Source organism: Procambarus clarkii, chromosome 37 (assembly GCF_040958095.1).
Source record: "Procambarus clarkii isolate CNS0578487 chromosome 37, FALCON_Pclarkii_2.0, whole genome shotgun sequence".
Lineage (NCBI taxonomy): Eukaryota > Metazoa > Arthropoda > Malacostraca > Decapoda > Cambaridae > Procambarus > Procambarus clarkii.
The window spans coordinates 6,433,644-6,459,513 of record NC_091186.1 but is presented as its reverse complement, the minus strand read 5'-3'; the positions used below and the strand labels follow the sequence as shown (position 1 = coordinate 6,459,513).

The following is a 25,870-nucleotide window of genomic DNA, read 5'->3' as shown; positions in this document are numbered from 1 at the left end:
TCTTTCGTACATTTCTTTTCACTGTTGGAGGTAATTCAAAAATCAATTCTCCAAAATTCATTTTTATTTCTAGTCTGACGCGACACTTGAGCGTGTTTCGTAAAACTTATTACATTTTCAAAGACTTTACACATACACAACTGAATAGAACTTACATATCTCCAATTTGTTTATATCTACATTTGAGTGAGGTGGATGGGGTGAGGTGGTATTTAATAGGGTTATAATTTCATCAACACAAGACAGAACATGAAACAATGGGTATTGAAATGGAATTGATTGTAGAAAGCCTATTGGTCCATATTTCTTGATGATTCTATATTGGAGCAGAGTCTTGAGGTGGGTAGAATATAGTTGTGCATTAATTGGCTGTTGATTGCTGGTGTTGACTTCTTAATGTGCAGTGCCTCGCAAACGTCAAGCCGTCTGCTATCGCTGTATCTATCGATGATTTCTGTGTTGTTTACTAGGATATATATATATATGTCGTACCTAGTAGCCAGAACGCACTTGTCAGCCTACTATGCAAGGCCCAATTTGCCTAATAAGCCAAGTTTTCCTGAATTAATATATTTTCTCTATTTTTTTTTCTTGTGAAATGATAAAGCTACCCATTTGATTATGTATGAGGTCAATTTTCTTTTATTGAAGTTAAAATTAACGTAGATATATGACCGAACCTAACCAACCCTACCTAACCTAACCTAACCTACCTTTATAGGTTAGGTTAGGTTAGGTAGCCGAAAAAGTTAGGTTAGGTAGTCGAAAAACAATTCATGAAAACTTGGCTTATTAGGCAAATCGGGCATTGCATAGTAGGCTGAGAAGTGCGTTCTGGCTACTAGGTACGACATATACATATATATATATATATATATATATATATATATATATATATATATATATATATATATATATATATATATATATATATAATTTTACTTTTGTCCAACAGAGTAGCCACATGTGTGGAGTGTCGACATTGAAAGCTGCCAAAAATAAACCTGTTTCATTTAGAAGTTTGGATGAAACCGGTATAAGCATGGCTTCCTGTCGACATGGAATTATTCTTGCTGCATTAAATATGTATCAGGGAGAGCTCTACAGTTATGCCCACTATTTGCAAATGAACCGTTTACAAAATGTGTCCTTCATATGCCAGGATATCATCTGTAAATACTGGCCATGGGTTCTCCAAGTGAGAACAGAAGTTCTCACTTGGGCAAGGAAAGCCTTTTTTAGGAGTCCTACATGCCAAAGGACATTCTTGGTATTGTCAGGTAAATAATCTAATACTGTAATAATATTTTGACTTTGTTTTACTGTAAGTTGGAAAATATAATTTCTTTTAAACTCTTATATGTAAGGATTTATCTATGTTAAATGCAAATTGTTAATACAGTAGGTAGTTTTTAACAAACGTTATGCTATTATGTCAAAGGTTTTGTATGGAGGGCGGTGGCAAGAAGGAAGTGGCCTGACATCTGGGGAGGAGGCAGAGCAAGTATTTTCCTACCTTTCAAGATATAACAACAACACTAAGAACATGCTTAAAGCTGGTATGTGTTAATTTTTGTTTAATCTAGTTCTAAATTTTGTACCTTTCAATCAAATCAGTACAATGGTAATATTTGATGGTTATATATATCCAAATAATGTTATAAAATAATATAAGAATATAGGAAATTGCAGAAAGGCATTTCGGCTCATAAAGTAGCATTATACTCATATGCAACCAACATATACATGTATAATCCTTGTTTGAAAAATCAAGTTGTCCATGTTTTTGAGCTCTTTGTTTCCTCTGAAATAACAATTAATTCATTCCACTTAAGACAGCATCAATATCATCATCCTTTTACTTTCCAATCAGTATTTTGAGACACACAGTATTAAGATGTCAATGAATAACTAAATTTATTTCCACAGAGCGTACAGAAGAACTGACAGAGGCGGCACTCTTTTGGAATCACAGAAAAATTAATGGAATGCCTCGGGCATTAGTTGCCAGATTAAGAAAGGTATTAACATATGAATTGTTCTATACAATGAAAATATAGAATTATATATAAATATACAATTGTTCTATACAATGAATCGAGTGTATATACATGTTTTTATTTATCTTTAATCTTATTATAAGACACTAATGGTATTTTCTTCTCATAGACAAAGTAAAATTGGATAAAAACCCACTTGTGTATTTGGGAAATTTATGTAAAGAATTACACCAAGTCTTTCACACACTCCTTGGTGCTTTGTCAAGGTCTGAATCTGAAAAACACATACTCAGACCTTGACAAAGCACTAAGGATAGTTCAAAAGACTTTGTTTAACTCTGAACATAAATTTTACAATAAATATGATGGCATTTATTTTTAAATAGGCCACAGAGACAGCTGCAGCAGTTTCAAATGAGATTCACAGGCTTAATGTCCCAGAATCTGTTATTGAGAAATGGAGATCAGAATTACTGATCATTGCAAGATCCTTAAATAACAGATCCTCTGCCAATAACATTGAGCATACTATCGAGGCATATGGAGAGAATATAAGGCATCGCAAAAATCAGATTACCACTTATGCAGGTAGACATTAATTGCTTTTTTGTTTGTTCACTGAAACTTAAACATTAATACAGTACACAGTTGTTAAATTAGTTTTTCTATGTAAAATACTATTGGTGCAAATCAAATATTTGATAACAACCTGAAACTTTACAGTTTCATCTAAAATGAGAGCTGTATTGAGAAACAAAAATAAAGTTGAGAAAAAAAAACTAGGAGATCTCATAAAAATCTACAATAAGAACTATCCGGATTTGTCTGAAGCAGATGTTTTAACTGGCATCCTTCCATGGCACAATTTATTGCTTCATCAAAACACAAGTGGTATTTACACAAGATTTAATGATTCATTAGTTTTCTCAGCATTTTCAAATATTTATATATTATTTGTATTAATTGTACTTTTATATATGGAAAGACTGCAATACCATTAAATTGAGTTTGTTTTCTAAAGGTAAATTTTATAGATACAATTTTTAATGATGTTTAATTCACAAATGATTCCCATTATTATAATTTGTCAATCACATACTGTATTTTCATTTTGCATTATAGTGTCCCTGACTGAAAAAAGAAGTGCAGTGGAAAAGTTTGAGCTCCAGAAGAGATGTAGAGAGGAGGAATCACTAACCATTCAAGAAATGATAACATGGTGACAATACTACAAAAAGAAAAGGGACAAACTATCCGACTATATTCAAGAATTACAATGTGATTCTTTCCCTTCATGTCTCTGCAAGGTAAGAAATTCAAAATACTTTTTGCAATTTAGATCTTCAAAACACTCAACTCACTTAAATGTGTTCAATTAGTCAGAGTAATATTGCCATCACCTTTCACATTTAAACTATGAAACACTTCCATTTTCAAGAGTGGTACTGTGGAGAATATGGCTTTTATTATTATTTGTATCCTTTTGTTTTACTTAATCTATACTTTTATATATTTGCATTATGTACAACTAAATAGGTACAGTATATATTTGACTCTAAGATGTTTTAAATATTATATTCCAGGATTCTAACACGTACACCATTGAAAACCCAATTCTGTCAGAAGAAGAGAAACGTGGATTATTGGCTCTTCTCAAGCAGGGTCAAAAGCAATGTGCTGACAAGCTTACTGAAGCCAAACATTTATTTAGTTCCTACCAGCCAAAAGAGGTCTATGAGCCTTTCTTGGAGCTCTTAGAAAGTGATGAAGATGAAGACATGTATTTACAAAATGAATAGATACAAATGAACAAATCCACAAGGGCCATGATGAGGATTCGAACCTATGTCCGAGAGGATCCCACACGAGCCTTAACCCTCAAACCGCTAGGGGCCCAAATGGAATTCACACCCACAGGCGCAACAAAAAAAAAAATCCAAAAAATTCTTTCGTCTTATAGAAGTGTTCATTTTTGTTCCCTGTTCACGGAAAAAATAACAAAAAAATCGTAGGTGGCATATTTTAGCCGCAATAGGGTAGGGAAGTGTGGCAAAAAAGGGGCGTTGGCAGAGCCTTCGCCAGATGAGGTCTACTCCGCCCGAGCTGTCAGACGGCAGTTGCCACAAATATATTATTACCTAATTATTTCAATGTCTCTGATTGATTTTTTCTTAGTTTTTTTGCAGTAATATTATTCCATACAGTGAATTGTGGTATATTTATATTATAAAATGTGTGAACCATCGCTGTACTCAAAATTATGGTGTGCATATTAGTGATTCAATTATTATGTTCATAAAACAATAAACAAATAGTTTTGCTGTTGTTACACTATATACACAGGTTATATATAAGTATCTGCATGTTTTGTACACCATAACGAACTACTAAGTTGGTCTTGTGAGTCAAAAAGCAACGAGGAGTGACCGCCAAACACCAGCGAGCCACTCACTGCCACTCCCTCCCTCAACACCACCTCACTCACCCTCATTTACCTCCCACAATACTCTATCTGTATTTATTCATTATACACAGACGTTGTATATACGTATTTACATGTTTTGTTCACCATAACTGTACATCTAAACTTGTATGGTGAGTAAAGGCCATAAGACGTAGCTACTCACACAGTCAGCTGATCGGCGGCCGCCCTCAAGGCCAGACGCACTAATATTTGTCCTCCAACAATATTGTTTGTGGTGTTATTACGCTATATACACACATTATATATAAGTATCTACCTGTTTTATTCATCATACCTGAACAAATAAGCTGGTATGGTGCCCAAAGACCACAGTGGCCATCAGTAAACAACATGCCAAGTCGTGCAGACGACGCTCCTCCCTCACCAAAATGGCAGCTCCCAACCTACTCCTCTCGCTGTTATCTCACACTATACACACGTTATATATAAGTATCTACATTTGTGTTCACCATAGCGAACCACTAAGTTGGTATGATGAGTGCAGTCAATAAATGGTGACCACACACAGTCAGAAAACGACGACACAACCCTCCCTCCCACAGCATTACTCCACCCTCCATGGAGTACAGCGCTAAATATCACCACAATCCTGCTATTATCAGAATCCTGGTCAGTTTTATCACAGTCAGGGGGCTTCAGTAATACTATCACTGCTAAATAATAGCAGTATCATTTATATTATGGTATTTGTAGGCAATGCTGTGGTCACAGGCTGAACAGCGGTGCTGTGAGCTCGTGCTGCGTGCGCCAGCCTTGGTGGCTTGCTCAATACTGACGCTGTAACACCCAAGAATGTTGGCCTGGATTTTTTTCTAGGTGGCATCTGGCAACTATCGGTCGTGGCTGTACTATAGCTGCCCCTATCCCAGGCAGGGCATTTAAATTATAGCGCTAGAAACGAAATCATATATAAATGATGTGCGCGGTTTCGGTTTTGTCACTGATATCATTTATATATGATATGCGTGGTTTGAGGGTTAATGAACTGTGATACGACATAGCAAAAGAATTCCAATCGGGAGTTCAACTGACCTCAATCATTGATTTAAGGCATCACGCTATTGTGATTTCTGTGTTTAACAAATTGATACAAGATAGGCTCTTCAATTTTTTAATTTTTACTTACTTACTTTTGTCCTGTTGCTTGGTTACATGAATTGACCACACAAATTATGTTGCTTAGTTACAGAGATGCTTATAACTACATGAATTTTGTTGTTCATTTATAAGCCCATTATGTGCCTCTAAAAATTTCCACTGCCACTCACAGGATGGGTATGTTGTGCATAATAAATAAACTAAACTAATATTTTATATGAAATAAAATAAAAAATAAAATAAAATAAAATGTTTATTTAGGTAAGGTACATACATACAATAAATTTTTACAAAGATTGGTTGACTTATAGGTAGAGCTAGTACATACAATGCCTAAAGCCACTATTACGCAAAGCGTTTCGGGCATGATAAACTTAAATGACAAGCTTAATACTAATTGAGCATAATGAGTAGAATGAAAACAAGAAATGAAAACATAGATGAAAAAGCAGCACAAATACAATTATGTCGACAAACAGCGCTCTTTAAAAAAAAACAGACATTGGTTGACAATAGAAGGGTAAGGTAGGTTACAGGGAATTTATTAGGTATAGCTTCGTTTTTAACTTAAACTGGTTGAGAGAGGTACAGTCTTTAACATGGTTGGGAAGGTCATTCCACATTCTGGGCCCCTTGATTTGTAGAGCATTTCTAGTTTGATTAAGTCGTACTCTAGGAATATCAAAACTGTATTTATTTCTGGTGTGGTGCTCATGGGTTCTGTTACATCCTTCTATGAAGCTTTTGAGATCAGGATTGGCATTATAGTTTAGCGTTTTATATATGTATAATACACATGAGAGAATGTGCAATGACTTAATGTCTAACATATTCAGAGATTTGAGTAGGGGTACCTAAAGTATATGCATATACTTTTGTCTTTTAATACAATAAAACTGGATTATATTAAAATATTTTCCTCATGCTGTGTTTTCTCAACCCTCTGAAACTATCACTGGAAAAAAATAAAAAAGTCGTAGCCAAGAGGAGGGTTCGAACCCCTCACTTGGTGCTCTCAAGCTAGCACTGTAGACCACCATGCAACTACTTTGTGAAAATTAATGCCACCTGGAATACCACTGAATCCTCTGATTAAATCCAATTCTGAATGATACATCACATCAATATTATTTCATAATACAAAGGCATGCATACTCTCAATATAAAATACCTTAAACACTCAAGTGAGTGTTGTGTATTGATGTGTGATTTAAAAGTTGAGTAGGTATGGAGGACAAGTACTGGGCTTTATTGTTCGGGATGGTAAAAAATCAAGTCAAAATGTTTATTCAGGTAAATGTACATACATATACATAGAGGAGTTACAAACATAATGTTCGATTTATAGATAGAGATAGTGCATACAATACCTAAACCCATTAATGTGCACAGCGTTTCGGGCAAGGTTTGGGTGTCACATTTCATGATTGCTTGAGAGAGGGGGAAGGAAAGAGAGAGAAATGGGGAGATGGAGGCAACGGGTATTTGAGGCTGAAATACGCAGAGTAGAAAGCTTTCAATAGAAATAGCAGCAGTAAAAATTCGTCCTGAAGTGTCATAAAGGACAGGGGTCGTAAGAAGACTTTGAGAAGACTGCCTACAAATATCATAAGGACTTCCAACCATTCGCCGTGCTGGAGGACGAATGAACGTCGTCATTCCTTCATTTTCTAGTGTGTGGATTGGTCAACATAAGGGAGGAATCCTGATTATATGTGGCATATTTAGTCGAGCATACAGACGTATGTAGGTGAAACCTTGCTGAACAATGGTGTGAGTTGAGTGCACTGAGAGTCGGTACAGTATCTCGCAAGTGTGTTCTAGACCACACTTGAAAGTAGATTAGTTAATATTTGCTATTCTGCTGCTTAAATGCTCTTGGCAACAAAGTAAGGTGTAGTAGAGGGGATAGTAGTAATAATAAGAACTGCAGAGGGCCTATTGGCCCATACGAGGCAGCTCCTATTATAACAACCGAATGAGAAGGAGATAGTAATAGGAATAAGAAGAGGATAGCAAGGGAGCGTAGGAGCAGACAATGAACAGAAAAAGGGAGAAGAAAGAAAATGAAAGAGAAAGAGAGATAAATGGAATAGGTCAGCTTATGTTAGGTCACGTTTGTTAGAAAGATCAGAGCATTTGAATATATACTGTGAAAGGGAAGAGTCCACAGCAACAAAGCCGTTGGACCTCTCTTATTTCTTATATACATCAATGATCTGCCTAACGCTCTAACATTCTGAAACCTATTTTAGTACCTAAAAGTACTAAAGTACTTTTAGGTACTAAAAAGTACCTAATTTCATCTTCAAATTATATCTGTTAGCTTAAGGACCTGCCCGAAACGCTGTGCATACTAGTGGCTTTACAAGAGTGTAAATACTGTACTATGCTATGTATTCTCACAAACTCAATGTACCTTCTTGTATATAAATAATTAAATAAATAAATAAATAAATAACAATGTTTCACGCTAATTGTTGGCATCGTTATGTTCTGGTCTTGTCCTTACACTCATGGTGGGTAGAGTAAATAGTTCCGTGATTTGGGTGTTCATGGTAGGTTGTTCTATTCTTATGTGAATTGCTTCAAGAATTTGTAATCTACCCACCATCAGGCTTGTTCGCATTATATACATATATATATATATATATATATATATATATATATATATATATATATATATATATATATATATATATATATATATATATATATATATATATACTCAAGAGAGCTTCAAGAGATCCATAACCTTTAGGCATTTGTCTTGTATGTTTTGTAACCTTTAAATACACAATATATATATATATATATATATATATATATATATATATATATATATATATATATATATATGCAGAATAACCACATATGAAAAATAGAAAATGCTTAACGCGTTTTCGGCTAATTCGCCTTCATCAGAGCAAAGTAGAATGAAGATAAGATTGCTGATCAGACCTTTATATCCGCCTGGGCATATCACCTGACCACCAAAAATAAGTGGAGGAAAGGAATTATAAGAAAGAAGGTAACTGCAGAAGGCCTATTAGCCCATACAAGGCAGCTCCTATTAATATCCCCAAGTGCCATACGTGTTAAATGATTGCTATATTGTTTTGACGTGCTATATTGAGGCTTAAATAGGGATCCAACTTGTACATACCGGGGCTCACATTAAGGCTGTTGTTACAATGTTTGATCAGAGCAGACTCGATCACGTTTCGTTCAACAAAATCCTTACTTTTAACTATACATTTTGCCCCTGTGAAGTCGATAGAATGATTACATAAACTGGAATGTAAATACAATGCACTGGATTGCTGGGCTGTACGAATAGCATATGAATGCTGTTTAAAACGCGAGGAAAGAGATTTACCTGTCTGGCCGATGTAAACACATGCACACTCATTACAAGGGATGGAATACACACAACCTGCTACAGACGAGGGCGCGTTCTTAATTAACATGGACATAACTGTATTATCATTTTTGAACACTAGATTAATATTAAGGTTCTTCAGGGCTGGGGCAAGATTTACTAGACCCTCAGAATATGGTAATACCAACGAATTTTTCAGTTCTGGTTTCGACTTAGTAGTCTGTTTGTAGAAAGTCCTTTTTGCTTCACCAAACGCAAGATCCAAGATCGATTTTGGGTATTTTAACTTCTTCCCAATTTCAAATATATTTGCTATTTCTTCATCGAAAAATTCCGGACTGCAAACTCTCAGTGCTCTGAGAAACATACCAGAAAAAACTGCCCGCTTGACCTGAACATGATGATTTGAATAGAAATGTACATACGAGCACACATTGGTAGGTTTCCTATACACATTGAATTTGAAACTTCTACCAATTCTATGAATCATGATGTCTAAAAAAGGCAGAACACCATTCACTTCGTTCTCAATTGTGAATTTAATTGACGGAACCAGCGAATTGATTTGATTGAGAAAATCAGTTTCGTCATGATTAACCGGCCACAAGCACAAAATATCGTCAACGTACCTGTACCAAAGCAAATTTGAGGGTAAAATCCTGGGAAGGATATTTGTTTCGAAACATTCCATGTACAGATTGCTCAAAACAGGGGAGAGGGGATTACCCATCGCCATGCCAAATGTTTGTTTATAAAATGAATCATTAAAGCTGAAATAATTATTTTTAATGCACAATTTTATAAGTTCAATAATGGTGTTAGTAGGCAAAGTTAAATTATACCTTGGGAGTAGATCCCATAAGAATGACAACAGATCATCAACAGGAACCCTAGTGAACAGAGCCGTCACATCAAAACTCACAAGTTTAAAATCATAATTTAATTTCAAACTAGACAACTTGTTAACCAAGTCCAAGTTGTTTGTTATGTGTGAGTTGGAAATGGAACCTACTACTGGAGACAAGACTTGGACAAGCCATTTGGAAAGTCTATATGCCACAGATCCAACAGAACTAATAATAGGTCTTGCAGGATTATTCGGTTTGTGTGTTTTAATAAGCCCATATAGATATGGGAGAGAAGGGGAACGACTTAAAAACTTAGGAATCAACTCCTTATCTTTCTTGAGCACGGTTTTAAGAGTTTTGTTGAAATGAGCAACAAGAACTTTCAACAAGAAGAAGATGGTAGAAGTTTCAAATTCAATGTGTATAGGAAACCTACCAATGTGTGCTCGTATGTACATTTCTATTCAAATCATCATGTTCAGGTCAAGCGGGCAGTTTTTTCTGGTATGTTTCTCAGAGCACTGAGAGTTTGCAGTCCGGAATTTTTCGATGAAGAAATAGCAAATATATTTGAAATTGGGAAGAAGTTAAAATACCCAAAATCGATCTTGGATCTTGCGTTTGGTGAAGCAAAAAGGACTTTCTACAAACAGACTACTAAGTCGAAACCAGAACTGAAAAATTCGTTGGTATTACCATATTCTGAGGGTTTAGTAAATCTTGCCCCAGCCCTGAAGAACCTTAATATTAATCTAGTGTTCAAAAATGATAATACAGTTAAGTCCATGTTAATTAAGAACTCGCCCTCGTCTGTAGCAGGTTATGTGTATTCCATCCCTTGTAATGAGTGTGCATGTGTTTACATCGGCCAGACAGGTAAATCTCTTTCCTCGCGTTTAAAACAGCATTCATATGCTATTCGTACAGCCCAGCAATCCAGTGCATTGTATTTACATTCCAGTTTATGTAATCATTCTATCGACTTCACAGGGGCAAAATGTATTGTTAAAAGTAAGGATTTTGTTGAACGAAACGTGATCGAGTCTGCTCTGATCAAACATTGTAACAACAGCCTTAATGTGAGCCCCGGTATGTACAAGTTGGATCCCTATTTAAGCCTCAATATAGCACGTCAAAACAATATAGCAATCATTTAACACGTAAGGCACTTGGAGATATTAATAGGAGCTGCCTTGTATGGGCCAATAGGCCTTCTGCACTTACCTTCTTTCTTATAATTCCTTTCCTCCACTTATTTTTGGTGGTCAGGTGATCTGCCCAGGCGGATATAAAGGTCTGATCAGCAATCTTATCTTCATTCTACTTTGCTCTGATGAAGGCGAATTAGCCGAAAACGCGTTAAGCATTTTCTATTTTTCATATGTGGTTATTCTGCATACTTGGATCAGTGTTTTTGTGATCATTGTTGCATATATATATATATATATATATATATATATATATATATATATATATATATATATATATATATATATATATATATATATATATATTTATATATGGAACATTTTGTAGACCTTAATCCTCAAACCGCGCATATTATATATAAATGATATCAGTGACAAAACCGAAACCGCGCACATCCTTTATATATGATTTCGTGTCTAGCGCTATAATTTAAACTCCCCGCCTGGGATAGGGGCAGCTATAGTACAGCCACGACCGATAGTTGCCAGATGCCACCTAGAAAAAAAATCCAGGCCAACATTCTTGGGTGTGAGAGCGTCAGTATTGAGCAAGCCACCAAGGCTGGCGCACGCAGCACGAGCTCACAGCACCGCTGTTCAGCTTGTGACCACAGCATCGCCTACAAATACCATAATATGTATGATACTGCTATTATTTAGCAGTGATAGTATTACTGAAGCCCCCTGACTGTGATAAAACTGACCAGGATTCTGATAATAGCAGGATTGTTTTGATATTTAGCGCCTCCCTCCATGGAGGGAGGCGTAAGGCTGTGCAAGGGAGGGTTGTGGCGTCGTCTTCTGACTGTGTGTGGCCACCATTTATTGACTGCACTCACCATACCAGCTTAGTGGTTCGATATGGTGAACACAAATGTAGATACTTATATATAACGTGTGTATATAGGGTATAAACAGCAAGAAGAGTAGGTTGGGAGCCGCCATTTTGGTGAGGGCGGTGGCGTCGTCTGCACGACTTATCATGTTGTTTACTGGTGACCACAATAGTCTTTGGGCACCATACCAGCTTATTTGTTCAGGTATGGTGAATAAAACAGGTAGATACTTATATATAAAATGTGTATATAGCATAATAACACCACAAACAGTATTGTTGAAGGACATATATTAGTGCGTCTGGCCTTGAGGGCGGCCGCCGATCAGCTGACTGTGTGAGTAGCTATGTCTTTGTGGCCTTTACTCACCATACAAGCTTAGATGTACAGTTATGGTGAACAAAACATGTAAATACGTATATATATTACGTCTGTGTATAGTGAATAAATACAGAAAGAGTATTGTAGGAGGTGAATGAGGGTGAGTGAGGTGGTGTTGAGGGAGGGAGTGGCTCGCTGGTGTTTGGCAGTCACTCCTCATTGATTTTTGACTCACAAGACCAACTTAGTAGTTCGTTATGGTGTACAAAACATGCAAATACTTATATATAACCTGTGTATATAGTGTAACAACAGCAAAACTATTTGTTTATTGTTTTATGAACATAATAATTGAATCACTAATATGCACACCGTAATTTTGAGTACAGCGATGGTTCACACATTTTATAATATAAATATACCACAATTCACTGTATGGAATAATATTACTGCAAAAAAACTAAGAAAAAATCAATCAGAGACATTGAAATAATTAGGTAATAATATATTTGTGGCAACTGCCGTCTGACAGCTCGGGCGGAGTAGACCTCATCTGGCGAAGGCTCTGCCAACGCCCCTTTTTTGCCACACTTCCCTACCCTATTGCGGCTAAAATATGCCACCTACGATTTTTTTGTTATTTTTTCCGTGAACAGGGAACAAAAATGAACACTTCTATAAGACGAAAGAATTTTTTGGAATTTTTTTTTTTTGTTGCGCCTGTGGGTGTGAATTCCATTTGGGCCCCTAGCAGTTTGAGGGTTAATGTCTACAAAATGCAGACATATATATATATATATATATATATATATATATATATATATATATATATATATATATACATATATATATATATATATATATATATATATATATATATATATATATATATATATATATATATATATATACAGTGGAACCTCTATTAACGAGTTTAATCCGTTCTGGCACCGAGCTCGTTACCTGGAAAACTCGTCTTTGGAAACAAATTTCCCCATTTAAAATAAAGGAAATACATTTAATCCGTTCCACTCCCAAAAACATCCATACTTGAATGACTTTTTTTATGTAAATATAATACTGCACATGTAAATATAAATGTTTTGTTGTAGTGTTTTAATATTTACTTTACCTTATGAAGAGTAGTTGCTGGCTTGAGGGAGACGATGGAGAGGTGGGAAGGAGGAGAGGGGTTATGGTGTGGAAGGAGAATCCACCTCTGAGTCAGGCGGACTCTCTCTTCTTGGGAATTTCACCCAAATTTCATTTCAAATGTCACACAAGGATGCGTTAGACCAGCACCAAATAAAAAACTACGTTGATTACACTCGTTGTGTCAACAATATAATAGTCTTACCCCGAAGATACAATACAATGCGGTTTTCTCAAATAGGCAATGTGGTTATTAAAGAAAACGGAAATTTCATGGCAAACTTGTATACAATCCCCAAGTCGATCGGATAAGAATTGGATTTTATAGAAATATTTGCTCAAATGACACTTGAGTGCAGTGTTTGGGTGCATTTAAGAGAAAAAAAGTGTGTTACGTTCAAGCGACATATACCTGCGAAAGTGATAACACTTTCATAAAGTGTTATCACAAAGTGATAAATTAATAAAACATTTTCACACACCGGGTTGTCACTGCTTTATCAGGGCAGCTTTTCCAAGAATGCGTTCACCTTTTCAAACATTCCAAACACTTCCTTGATCTCAGTTTAAGAGGCAGCATCCTCCCTTACCTCCTCATTCCCTTACTAATGGTGTAAATTGTTGATGAGGACCTGCCATACTTCCTTGTGAGATCAATCACACAGACACCGCACTCATGCTTTGCTATAATTTCCTTCTTTTAATCCACAGTAATTGTGTCTTTCTTCCTCTTGACAACACAACCTTTAGCAAGCAGCTTCTTTGGAGACATCGTGTTACAAATTGTAGTCGCAAAACCACTAAAAACCCAAAGAAAAGCTCAAATAAATCCAGAGGGATGCTTGTCGTGTGAGATACAACAACAACACTGGCATCGGAGGCGTCCGAGAATTTGCGAGAACCCGCGAGACGCTAGGAAGCGCCATGTGGTTTCACTCGTTAATAGAGGCGAGCTCGTCAATAGAGACAAATTTACTGCGAGTGGCTTACTCGTTACTGGAAAAACTCGTTAATAGAGCCACTCGTTAATAGAGGTTCCACTGTATATATATATATATATATATATATATATATATATATATATATATATATATATATATATATATATATATATATATATATGGCACAACTCTCCTAAACATGAGAGTCAAGTATACAACTTTAGAACACTTTCCCACCAGGAGACTCGAACCCTAGCCAGCACAGAAGCCTTCCAGCAACTGGCATAACAGGTACGCCTTAACCCTCTCCACCACCTGCTCAGACCCTTAAAAGAGATGGTAATTTCGGAGTATTTAAATACCACAAAGATCACCACCTCCCAAGAGCACTAGAGCAAGTGAGGGGTCATTTAGACGTTAATTTCATCAAGTTCCTGTTAATATGGGAAGACACAGTGTCTATGCTTAAGGCACAACTCTCCTAAACACGAGAGTCAAGTATACAACTTTAGAACACTTTCCCACCAGGAGACTCGAACCCTAGCCAGCACAGAAGCCTTCCAGCAACTGGCATAACAGGTACGCCTTAACCCTCTCCACCACCTGCTCAGACCCTTAAAAGAGATGGTAATTTCGGAGTATTTAAATACCACAAAGATCACCACCTCCCAAGAGCACTAGAGCAAGTGAGGGGTCATTTAGACGTTAATTTCATCAAGTCCCTGTTAATATGGGAAGACACAGTGTCTATGCTTAAGGCACAACTCTCCTAAACACAAGAGTCAAGTATACAACTTTAGAACACTTTCCCACCAGGAGACTCGAACCCTAGCCAGCACAGAAGCCTTCCAGCAACTGGCATAACAGGTACGCCTTAACCCTCTCCACCACCTGCTCAGACCCTTAAAAGAGATGGTAATTTCGGAGTATTTAAATACCACAAAGATCACCACCTCCCAAGAGCACTAGAGCAAGTGAGGGGTCATTTAGACGTTAATTTCATCAAGTCCCTGTTAATATGGGAAGACACAGTGTCTATGCTTAAGGCACAACTCTCCTAAACACGAGAGTCAAGTATACAACTTTAGAACACTTTCCCACCAGGAGACTCGAACCCTAGCCAGCACAGAAGCCTTCCAGCAACTGGCATAACCGGTACGCCTTAACCCTCTCCACCACCTGCTCAGACCCTTAAAAGAGATGGTAATTTCGGAGTATTTAAATACCACAAAGATCACCACCTCCCAAGAGCACTAGAGCAAGTGAGGGGTCATTTAGACGTTAATTTCATCAAGTCCCTGTTAATATGGGAAGACACAGTGTCTATGCTTAAGGCACAACTCTCCTAAACACGAGAGTCAAGTATACAACTTTAGAACACTTTCCCACCAGGAGACTCGAACCCTAGCCAGCACAGAAGCCTTCCAGCAACTGGCATAACAGGTACGCCTTAACCCTCTCCACCACCTGCTCAGACCCTTAAAAGAGATGGTAATTTCGGAGTATTTAAATACCACAAAGATCACCACCTCCCAAGAGCACTAGAGCAAGTGAGGGGTCATTTAGACGTTAATTTCATCAAGTCCCTGTTAATATGGGAAGACACAGTGTCTATGCTTAAGGCACAACTCTCCTAAACACGAGAGTCAAGTATACAACTTTAGAACACTTTCCCACCAGGAGACTCGAACCCTAGCAAGCACAGAAGCCTTCCAGCAACTGGCATAACAGGTACGCCTTAACCCTCTCCACCACCTGCTCAGACCCTTAAAAGAGATGGTAATTTCGGAGTATTTAAATACCACAAAGATCACCACCTCCCAAGAGCACTAGAGCAAGTGAGGGGTCATTTAGACGTTAATTTCATCAAGTCCCTGTTAATATGGGAAGACACAGTGTCTATGCTTAAGGCACAACTCTCCTAAACACGAGAGTCAAGTATACAACTTTAGAACACTTTCCCACCAGGAGACTCGAACCCTAGCCAGCACAGAAGCCTTCCAGCAACTGGCATAACAGGTACGCCTTAACCCTCTCCACCACCTGCTCAGACCCTTAAAAGAGATGGTAATTTCGGAGTATTTAAATACCACAAAGATCACCACCTCCCAAGAGCACTAGAGCAAGTGAGGGGTCATTTAGACGTTAATTTCATCAAGTCCCTGTTAATATGGGAAGACACAGTGTCTATGCTTAAGGCACAACTCTCCTAAACACGAGAGTCAAGTATACAACTTTAGAACACTTTCCCACCAGGAGACTCGAACCCTAGCCAGCACAGAAGCCTTCCCGCATCTGGCATAACAGGTACGCCTTAACCCTCTCCACCACCTGCTCAGACCCTTAAAAGAGATGGTAATTTCGGAGTATTTAAATACCACAAAGAATTAAATGCCAGTTGCTGGAAGGCTTCTGTGCTGGCTAGGGTTCGAGTCTCCTGGTGGGAAAGTGTTCTAAAGTTGTATACTTGACTCTCGTGTTTAGGAGAGTTGTGCCTTAAGCATAGACACTGTGTCTTCCCATATTAACAGGGACTTGATGAAATTAACGTCTAAATGACCCCTCACTTGCTCTAGTGCTCTTGGGAGGTGGTGATCTTTGTGGTATTTAAATACTCCGAAATTACCATCTCTTTTAAGGGTCTGAGCAGGTGGTGGAGAGGGTTAAGGCGTACCTGTTATGCCAGTTGCTGGAAGGCTTCTGTGCTGGCTAGGGTTCGAGTCTCCTGGTGGGAAAGTGTTCTAAAGTTGTATACTTGACTCTCGTGTTTAGGAGAGTTGTGCCTTAAGCATAGACACTGTGTCTTCCCATATTAACAGGGACTTGATGAAATTAACGTCTAAATGACCCCTCACTTGCTCTAGTGCTCTTGGGAGGTGGTGATCTTTGTGGTATTTAAATACTCCGAAATTACCATCTCTTTTAAGGGTCTGAGCAGGTGGTGGAGAGGGTTAAGGCGTACCTGTTATGCCAGTTGCTGGAAGGCTTCTGTGCTGGCTAGGGTTCGAGTCTCCTGGTGGGAAAGTGTTCTAAAGTTGTATACTTGACTCTCGTGTTTAGGAGAGTTGTGCCTTAAGCATAGACACTGTGTCTTCCCATATTAACAGGGACTTGATGAAATTAACGTCTAAATGACCCCTCACTTGCTCTAGTGCTCTTGGGAGGTGGTGATCTTTGTGGTATTTAAATACTCCGAAATTACCATCTCTTTTAAGGGTCTGAGCAGGTGGTGGAGAGGGTTAAGGCGTACCTGTTATGCCAGTTGCTGGAAGGCTTCTGTGCTGGCTAGGGTTCGAGTCTCCTGGTGGGAAAGTGTTCTAAAGTTGTATATATATATATATATATATATATATATATATATATATATATATATATATATATATATATATATATATATATATATATATATATATATTAAATATGACCGAAAAAGTAAGATTAATAATTCTAACACGAATTTTCTCAATCTTTCGTACATTTCTTTTCACTGTTGGAGGTAAATCAAAAATCAATTCTCCAAAATTCATTTTTATTTCTAGTCTGACGCGACATGAGCGCGTTTCGTAAAACTTATTACATTTTCAAAGACTTTAGTTCACAAATACACAACTGAATAGAACTTACGCATCTCCGATTTTATATCTACATTTGAGTGAGGTGGAAGGGGTGATGTGGCATTAACACAAGACAGAGCAGGAGGTGGCATTAATAGGGTATTAATTTCATCAACACAAGACAGAACAAGGGGTGGTATTAATAGGGTATTAATTTCATCAACACAAGACAGAACACGAAACAATGGGTATTGAATAGAAGTGTTTGTAGAAAGCCTATTGGTCCATATTTCTTGATGCTTCTATATTGGAGCGGAGTCTTGAGGTGGGTAGAATATAGTTGTGCATTAATTGGCTGTTGATTGCTGGTGTTGACTTCTTGATGTGTAGTGCCTCGCAAACGTCAAGCCGCCTGCTATCGCTGTATCTATCGATGATTTCTGTGTTGTTTACTAGGATTTCTCTGGCGATGGCTTGGTTGTGGGAAGAAATTGTATGTTCCTTAATGGAGCCCTGTTGCTTATGCATCGTTAAACGCCTAGAAAGAGATGTTGTTGTCTTGCCTATATACTGGGTTTTTTGGAGCTTACAGTCCCCAAGAGGGCATTTGAAGGCATAGACGACGTTAGTCTCTTTTAAAGCGTTCTGTTTTGTGTCTGGAGAGTTTCTCATGAGTAGGCTGGCCGTTTTTCTGGTTTTATAGTAAATCGTCAGTTGTATCCTCTGATTTCTGTCTGTAGGGATAACGTTTCTATTAACAATATCTTTCAGGACCCTTTCCTCCGTTTTATGAGCTGTGGAAAAGAAGTTCCTGTAAAATAGTCTAATAGGGGGTATAGGTGTTGTGTTAGTTGTCTCTTCAGAGGTTGCATGGCGTTTCACTTTCCTTCTTATGATGTCTTCGACGAAACCATTGGAGAAGCCGTTATTGACTAGGGCCTGCCTTACCCTACAGAGTTCTTCGTCGACTTGCTTCCATTCTGAGCTGTGGCTGAGAGCACGGTCGACATATGCATTAACAACACTCCTCTTGTACCTGTCTGGGCAGTCGCTGTTGGCATTTAGGCACATTCCTATGTTCGTTTCCTTAGTGTAGACTGCAGTGTGGAAACCTCCGCTCTTTTCCATGACTGTTACATCTAGAAAGGGCAGCTTCCCATCCTTTTCCATCTCGTAAGTGAAACGCAACACGGAACTCTGCTCAAATGCCTCCTTCAGCTCCTGCAGATGTCTGACATCAGGTACCTGTGTAAAAATGTCGTCAACATACCTGCAGTATATGGCCGGTTTCAAGTTCATGTCGACTAGGACTTTTTGCTTGATGGTACCCATGTAGAAGTTTGCAAACAGGACACCTAGGGGAGAACCCATGGCGACCCCATCTACTTGCTTATACATGTGCCCATCCGGGCTCAAGAAGGGTGCCTCTTTAGTACAAGCTTGGAGTAGTTTCCTCAGAATATTTTCTGGTATGTCAAGAGGAGTACAGGCTGGATCACGATACACTCTGTCGGCTATCATCCCGATTGTCTCGTCCACAGGTACGTTGGTAAACAGCGATTCTACGTCCAACGAGGCTCTTATCCCTGTGGCCCGTGTGCCCCGCAGTAAGTCAACAAATTCCTTTGGGGACTTCAGGCTGAAGGCGCAAGGAACATAAGGAGTCAGCAGGCCGTTGAGTCGCTTCGCCAGTCTGTACGTGGGTGTGGGTATCTGGCTAATGATTGGCTGAAGTGGGTTTCCAGGCTTGTGTGTCTTGACATTTCCATACGCATATCCGGGTTTATATTCCCCAATGATCTTTGGCAGGTGGAGTCCGGATTTCTTGGCGTTCACAGTTTCGATCAGTTTGTTGACCTTTGCTTTTAATTCGGCTGTAGTGTCCTTCGTTACCCTTTGGAACTTAGTTTGGTCAGAGAGTATGATGTTCATTTTCGCCAGATATTCGTCTTTTTTAAGAATGACATATATTGGCGACTTGTCACCTCACCTGACAACTATCTCCTTGTTCTCACGAAGGCTTTTAGCTGCCGCTTTGAGCTCAGGGGACAGTATGGTGCTTCTGTAATTGCCTCGATTCTTTCCTCCTTCTGCAATAAGTTCTGCTTGTAAGGTATCTTTGGTAGTGACCTTCTTTTGTGTCTCGAGGTCGAATATGTCGTCCAACAGAATTTCCAACTCTACTTTCCGGGCCATCTCACTCGGTCTGGACATAACATGACAGTTTATGCCCAGATTTAGGAGAGTGACTTGGTCCTCAGTGAGGTTAATTCCTGCAAGGTTCAGGAAGCCATCTCTTGGTCGTGGAATTGCCATAGGTCCTCCATATAATGTTGTTATATGGAGGATTATATGGAGGACTATACTAGGACAAACGTACTATATGGGACCACCCCCAGTTCGTTGGATTCGTTGCAAGAGGTGACCTTCAAGAGGCGTTTGCGTCAGTGTCTTTTTTTTTTCTTGTACACAATAAAAATGCATTGTATCATATTACTTACTGTACCTATATTTTACTACTCTACTAAAAATTCTGTAATTCATGTATTTACCTTATTGTTGGAGTTATGTCCATCTTGAAGTTTTGTGAAGTTGTGAATGCTCTACAGTAAATAGGTACTGCAGTGCATTAAGCCGTTAGCACTGTATTATTAAAAGTGGTTTTGCTGTATGTTGAGTACTACAATACAGTTCTTGAAAACTATTGTACATTAGAATTATTGCAACTTTAATTTTAACACTATGTACACACTTGAATTTAACACTTATTCTAATTGTTCACTTCACACACGATGTTTTTAGATGTTTGCATCAGCTTTGCTGGTGCTCGCTGCTGCTGTGTTGGCTTCAGCTGCTTTTGTGCTGGTGCTGGGTACAGCTGTGCTGGTGCTGGGTACGGCTGTGCTGGTGCTGAGTACGGCTGTGCTGGTGCTGGGTACGGCTGTGCTGGTGCTGGGTACGGCTGTGCTGGTGCTGGGTACGGCTGTGCTGGTGCTGGGTACGGCTGTGCTGGTGCTGGGTACAGCTGTGCTGGTGCTGGGTACGGCTGTGCTGGTGCTGGGTACGGCTGTGCTGGTGCTGGGTACGGCTGTGCTGGTGCTGGGTACGGCTGTGCTGGTGCTGGGTACAGCTGTGCTGGTGCTGGGTACAGCTGTGCTGGTGCTGGGTACGGCTGTGCTGGTGCTGGGTACGGCTGTGCTGGTGCTGGGTACGGCTGTGCTGGTGCTGGGTACGGCTGTGCTGGTGCTGGGTACAGCTGTGCTGGTGCTGGGTACGGCTGTGCTGGTGCTGGGTACGGCTGTGCTGGTGCTGGGTACAGCTGTGCTGGTGCTGGGTACGGCTGTGCTGATGCTGGGTACGGCTGTGCTGGTGCTGGGTACAGCTGTGCTGGTGCTGGGTACGGCTGTGCTGGTGCTGGGTACGGCTGTGCTGGTGCTGGGTACGGCTGTGCTGGTGCTGGGAACGTCAACAGTGAAAGTAACATTTTGTATAATCTCATCATCTGTTAAATGACCATTGATTAAATGATTTATTAATTTTATTATTTCGAAGCCGTAGTCACTGAACTGTGGCGACGAATTGAAACGAGAAACGCATGGTGTGTACAGGGATTAGACCCGTCCACTCGCTCACGCTGGAGTTGTTCCAATAACAAATAATTTCTCAAATAGCAGATGTCTATCATATTACAGTATATTTTCAGTTTTATTTAGTTTAGTTTAATTAGGATAATAAAAAACTATTAAAGCATTGGTTTTAGAAATGATTTATTAGTCTGAAACTTTCAAAGTCATGGGTCACTGAACTATAACGACACAGACGAAGGAAAACCAAGTGAGGTTTACAGAACAGTATTCCCTTATCTGTCCACCCTCACTCACCTTGTTTTATCACAGAAAATGTCTATAAGGAGATTTTACGACATGTAGCTAGCTAATCACGCTTCAGCCTTTAAATTAATTTACAAAGATACGTCTGCCACAAATCAGTGGGAGGTTGGGAGGGAGGTGGGCAGGCAGAGCTTGTAAGGGAGAGGCAGGGAGGGAGGCAGGCACGGAGGGAGACAGGCACGGAGGGAGACAGGCACGGAGGGAGGCAGGCAGAGCTTGGGAGGGAGGCAGGGAAGGAGAGGATGGAGATGGATTGATGGTAGGATGGAGGGAGGGATGGATGATTTGAGGGTGTGTGTGTGTATGGGCTGTAGGGGTGGGGGGGGGGAGGTGTGTCGGTGGTGGTGAAGGGACCGACTCGCTGATAACCCTAACTCTGACCCAGTTAACTTTTTTTTTTTAACTTGATTTGTTTCTTCAATTCTGGATGGATTGAGGGAGAAAGGGGATGGAGGGAGGGGATGGATGGAGGGAGGGAGGGGATGGATGGATGGATGGAGGGGGGATGGATGGATGGATGGATGGAGGGGATGGATGGATGGAGGGAGGGAGGGGATGGATGGAGGGAAGGGATGGATGGAGGGAGGGAGGGAGGGGATGGATGGAGGGGATGGATGGATGGATGGAGGGAGGGGATGGATGGATGGATGGATGGAGGGAGGGGATGGATGGATGGATGGATGGAGGGAGGGGATGGATGGATGGATGGATGGATGGAGGGAGGGGATGGATGGATGGATGGAGGGAGGGGATGGATGGATGGAGGGAGGGGATGGATGGAGGGAGGGGATGGATGGATGGATGGAGGGAGGGGATGGATGGATGGATGGTGGGAGGGAGGGGATGGATGGATGGAGGGAGGGGATGGATGGATGGATGGATGGATGGATGGATGGATGGATGGAGGGGATGGATGGATGGATGGAGGGAGGGAATGGATGGATGGAGGGAGGGGATGGATGGATGGATGGATGGAGGGAGGGGATGGATGGAGGGGATGAATGGATGGATGGAGGGAGGGGATGGATGGATGGATGGATGGAGGGGATGGATGGATGGAGGGGATGGATGGATGGAAAGAGGGGATGGATGGATGGATGGAGGGAGGGGATGGATGGTGGGAGGGAGGGGATGGATGGATGGAGGGAGGAGATGGATGGATGGATGGATGGAGGGGATGGATGGATGGATGGAGGGGATGGATGGATGGATGGATGGAGGGGATGGATGGATGGAGGGAGGGGATGGATGGAGGGAGGGGATGGATGGAGGGGATGGATGGATGGATGGAGGGAGGGGATGGATGGATGGATGGAGGGAGGGGATGGATGGATGGATGGATGGATGGATGGATGGATGGAGGGGATGGATGGATGGATGGAGAGGATGGATGGATGGATGGAGGGAGGGGATGGATGGATGGAGGGAGGGGATGGATGGATGGATGGAGGGAGGGGATGGTGGGAGGGAGGGGATGGATGGATGGAGGGAGGGGATGGATGGATGGATGGATGGATGGATGGCCTGGTTGATGGGGTTCTGGGAGTTCTTCTACTCCCCAAGCCCGGCCCGAGGCCAGGCTCGACTTGTGAGAGTTTGGTCCACCAGGCTGTTGCTTGGAGCGGCCCGCAGGGCCACGTACCCACCACAGCCCTGCTGATCCGGAACTTCTCTTAGAAAACCGTCCAGTTTTCTCTTGAAGATGTCCACGGTTGTTCCGGCAATATTTCTTATGCTCGCTGGGAGGACGTTGAACAACCGCGGACCCCTGATGTTTATACAGTGCTCTCTGATTGTGCCTATGGCACCTCTGCTCTTCACTGGTTCAATCTTGCATTTTCTTCCATATCGTTCACTCCAGTACGTTGTTATTTTACTGTGTAGATTTGGGACCTGACCCTCCAGTATTTTCCATGTGTATATTTGGTATCTCTCTCGTCTCCTTTCTAGAGAGTACATTTGGAGAGCTTTGAGACGATCCCAATAATTTAGGTGTTTTATCTCGTCTATGCGTGCCGTATATGTTCTCTGTATTCCCTCTATTTCATCAATCTCTCCTGCTCTGAAGGGGGAAGTGAGTACTGAGCAGTACTCGAGACGGGACAGCACAAGTGACTTGAAGAGTACAACCATTGTGATGGGATCCCTGGATTTGAATGGAGGGGATGGATGGATGGATGGAGGGGATGGATGGATGGAGGGAGGGGATGGATGGATGGATGGAGGGAGGGGATGGATGGATGGATGGAGGGAGGGAGGGGATGGATGGAGGGAGGGGATGGATGGATGGAGGGAGGGGATGGATGGAGGGGATGGATTGATGGATGGATGGAGGGAGGGGATGGATGGAGGGAGGGGATGGATGGATGGAGGGAGGGGGATGGATGGATGGAGGGAGGGGGATGGATGGATGGAGGGGATGGATGGAGGGAGGGGGATGGATGGATGGATGGAGAGAGAGAGAGAGAGAGAGAGAGAGAGAGAGAGAGAGAGAGAGAGAGAGAGAGAGAGAGAGAGAGAGAGGGGGGGGGAGAGAGAGAGAGGGGGAGAGAGAGAGAGAGAGAGAGAGAGAGAGAGAGAGAGAGAGAGAGAGAGAGAGAGAGAGAGAGAGAGAGAGAGAGAGGGAGAGAGAGAGAGATAGAGGGAGAGAGAGAGAGGGGGGAGAGGGAGGGAGGGGGAGAGAGGGAGGGAGGGAGGGGGAGAGAGAGAGGGAGGGAGGGAGGGAGGGAGGGGGAGAGAGGGAGGGCGGGATGAAACAAGCATGGTGTGTGTACAGGGATTAGACCCGTCCACTCACGCTAGAGTTGTTCCAATAACATACAGTAATTTCTCAAAGAGCAGATGTCTATCATGTTACAGCATATTTTCGGTTTTATTTAGTTTAGTTTAATTAGGATAATAAAAAGCTATTAAAACACTGGTTTTAGAAATTATTTATTAATATGAAACTTTCAAAAGTCATGGGTCACTGAACTATGACGACACACAGACGAAAGTGAGTGAAACCTCACTGTAAAGTGAGGTTTACAGTACAGTATTCTCTTATCTGTCCACCCTCACTCATCTTGTTTCATCACAGAAAATGTCTATAAGGAGATTTTACCACATGTAGCTAGGTAATCACGCTTCATCCTTTAAATTAATGTACAAAGATACGTGTGCCCCAAATCAGTGAACGAAAATCATGGAAACTCAGTTGTTCACTTGTGTGGATCACTCTGGCTGATGTTTGTGTGGACCATTTTGGCTGGTGTTTGTGTGGACCATTTTGGCTGGTGTTTGGTTCATATGGTTCACTTGTGTGATCCAACTTCTTATGAAGGAATTATTAATTGTAATCTGTGATAGAATGAGAAAGTTTTCCACCACTCTGTGAACTCTGTCCCAAAATCGTAAGCTTGTGGACCACTTGTGGTCCACATGTGTGGTCCATTTGTGTGGTCCACTTGTGTGATCCACTTGTGTGATCCAACTTGTCATATGAGAGAATTATTAATTGTAATCTGTTATAGAATGGGAAAGTTTTCCACCAGTCTGTGAACTCTGTCTGGACATCGTAAGCAAATCCGAACATCCCTTGCTTCGGCGAACCATTGTTCGTCGAACCGGGTGAGTAAATTTGGCCTGAAAAGTGTGCGAACTAGCCGGAGATTAGTTGAATCGGGGTACGTTGAATCGAGGTTGTACTGTATATATATATATATATATATATATATATATATATATATATATATATATATATATATATATATATATATATATATATATATATACATATATATACATATATATATATATATATATATATATATATATATATATATATATATATATATATATACACATGCAATTGACGATCACAAAACACTGATCATTTTATGCGGAAAATCCACAGAGAAATATGAAATGAGGTGAACGTTTCGGCTTTGTTACATATATATACAGGCATACCTCAGAATACGAGTTTAATCCATTCCTGGAGATGCCTCGCCTTCCGAAAACTCGCATTCCGAAGTTAATTTTCCCATAAGAAATAAAGGGAAATGAATTAATCCGTTCCTGACTACCCCAAAAACCCCACATCAAACTAAATTTTTATACCTAATTTACCTAATTCATCTAAATAAACCTACAAAACTGTGTTCCAGTTATTAC

At 40.3% G+C, this 25,870-nt stretch overlaps 1 protein-coding gene and 1 long non-coding RNA gene across 3 annotated transcripts in view; one reads left to right on the top strand and one right to left on the bottom strand.

Annotated features, from left to right (window-relative positions):
• The window catches only part of LOC138349611 (uncharacterized), a 124,725-nt gene that overhangs the window by 64,499 nt on the left and 34,356 nt on the right, over positions 1–25,870 (bottom strand). The window lies entirely within an intron of this gene.
• LOC123756321 (uncharacterized) lies at positions 1,183–3,219 on the top strand. Of its 2 annotated transcripts, XR_011230571.1 has the most exons (5): positions 1,183–1,280; positions 1,442–1,559; positions 2,387–2,588; positions 2,724–2,891; positions 3,123–3,219. It is a non-coding gene; the product is annotated as an uncharacterized lncRNA (long non-coding RNA). The 2 variants fall into 2 exon arrangements; XR_011230572.1 differs by lacking the exons at positions 2,387–2,588; positions 2,724–2,891; positions 3,123–3,219 and adding an exon at positions 1,930–2,007.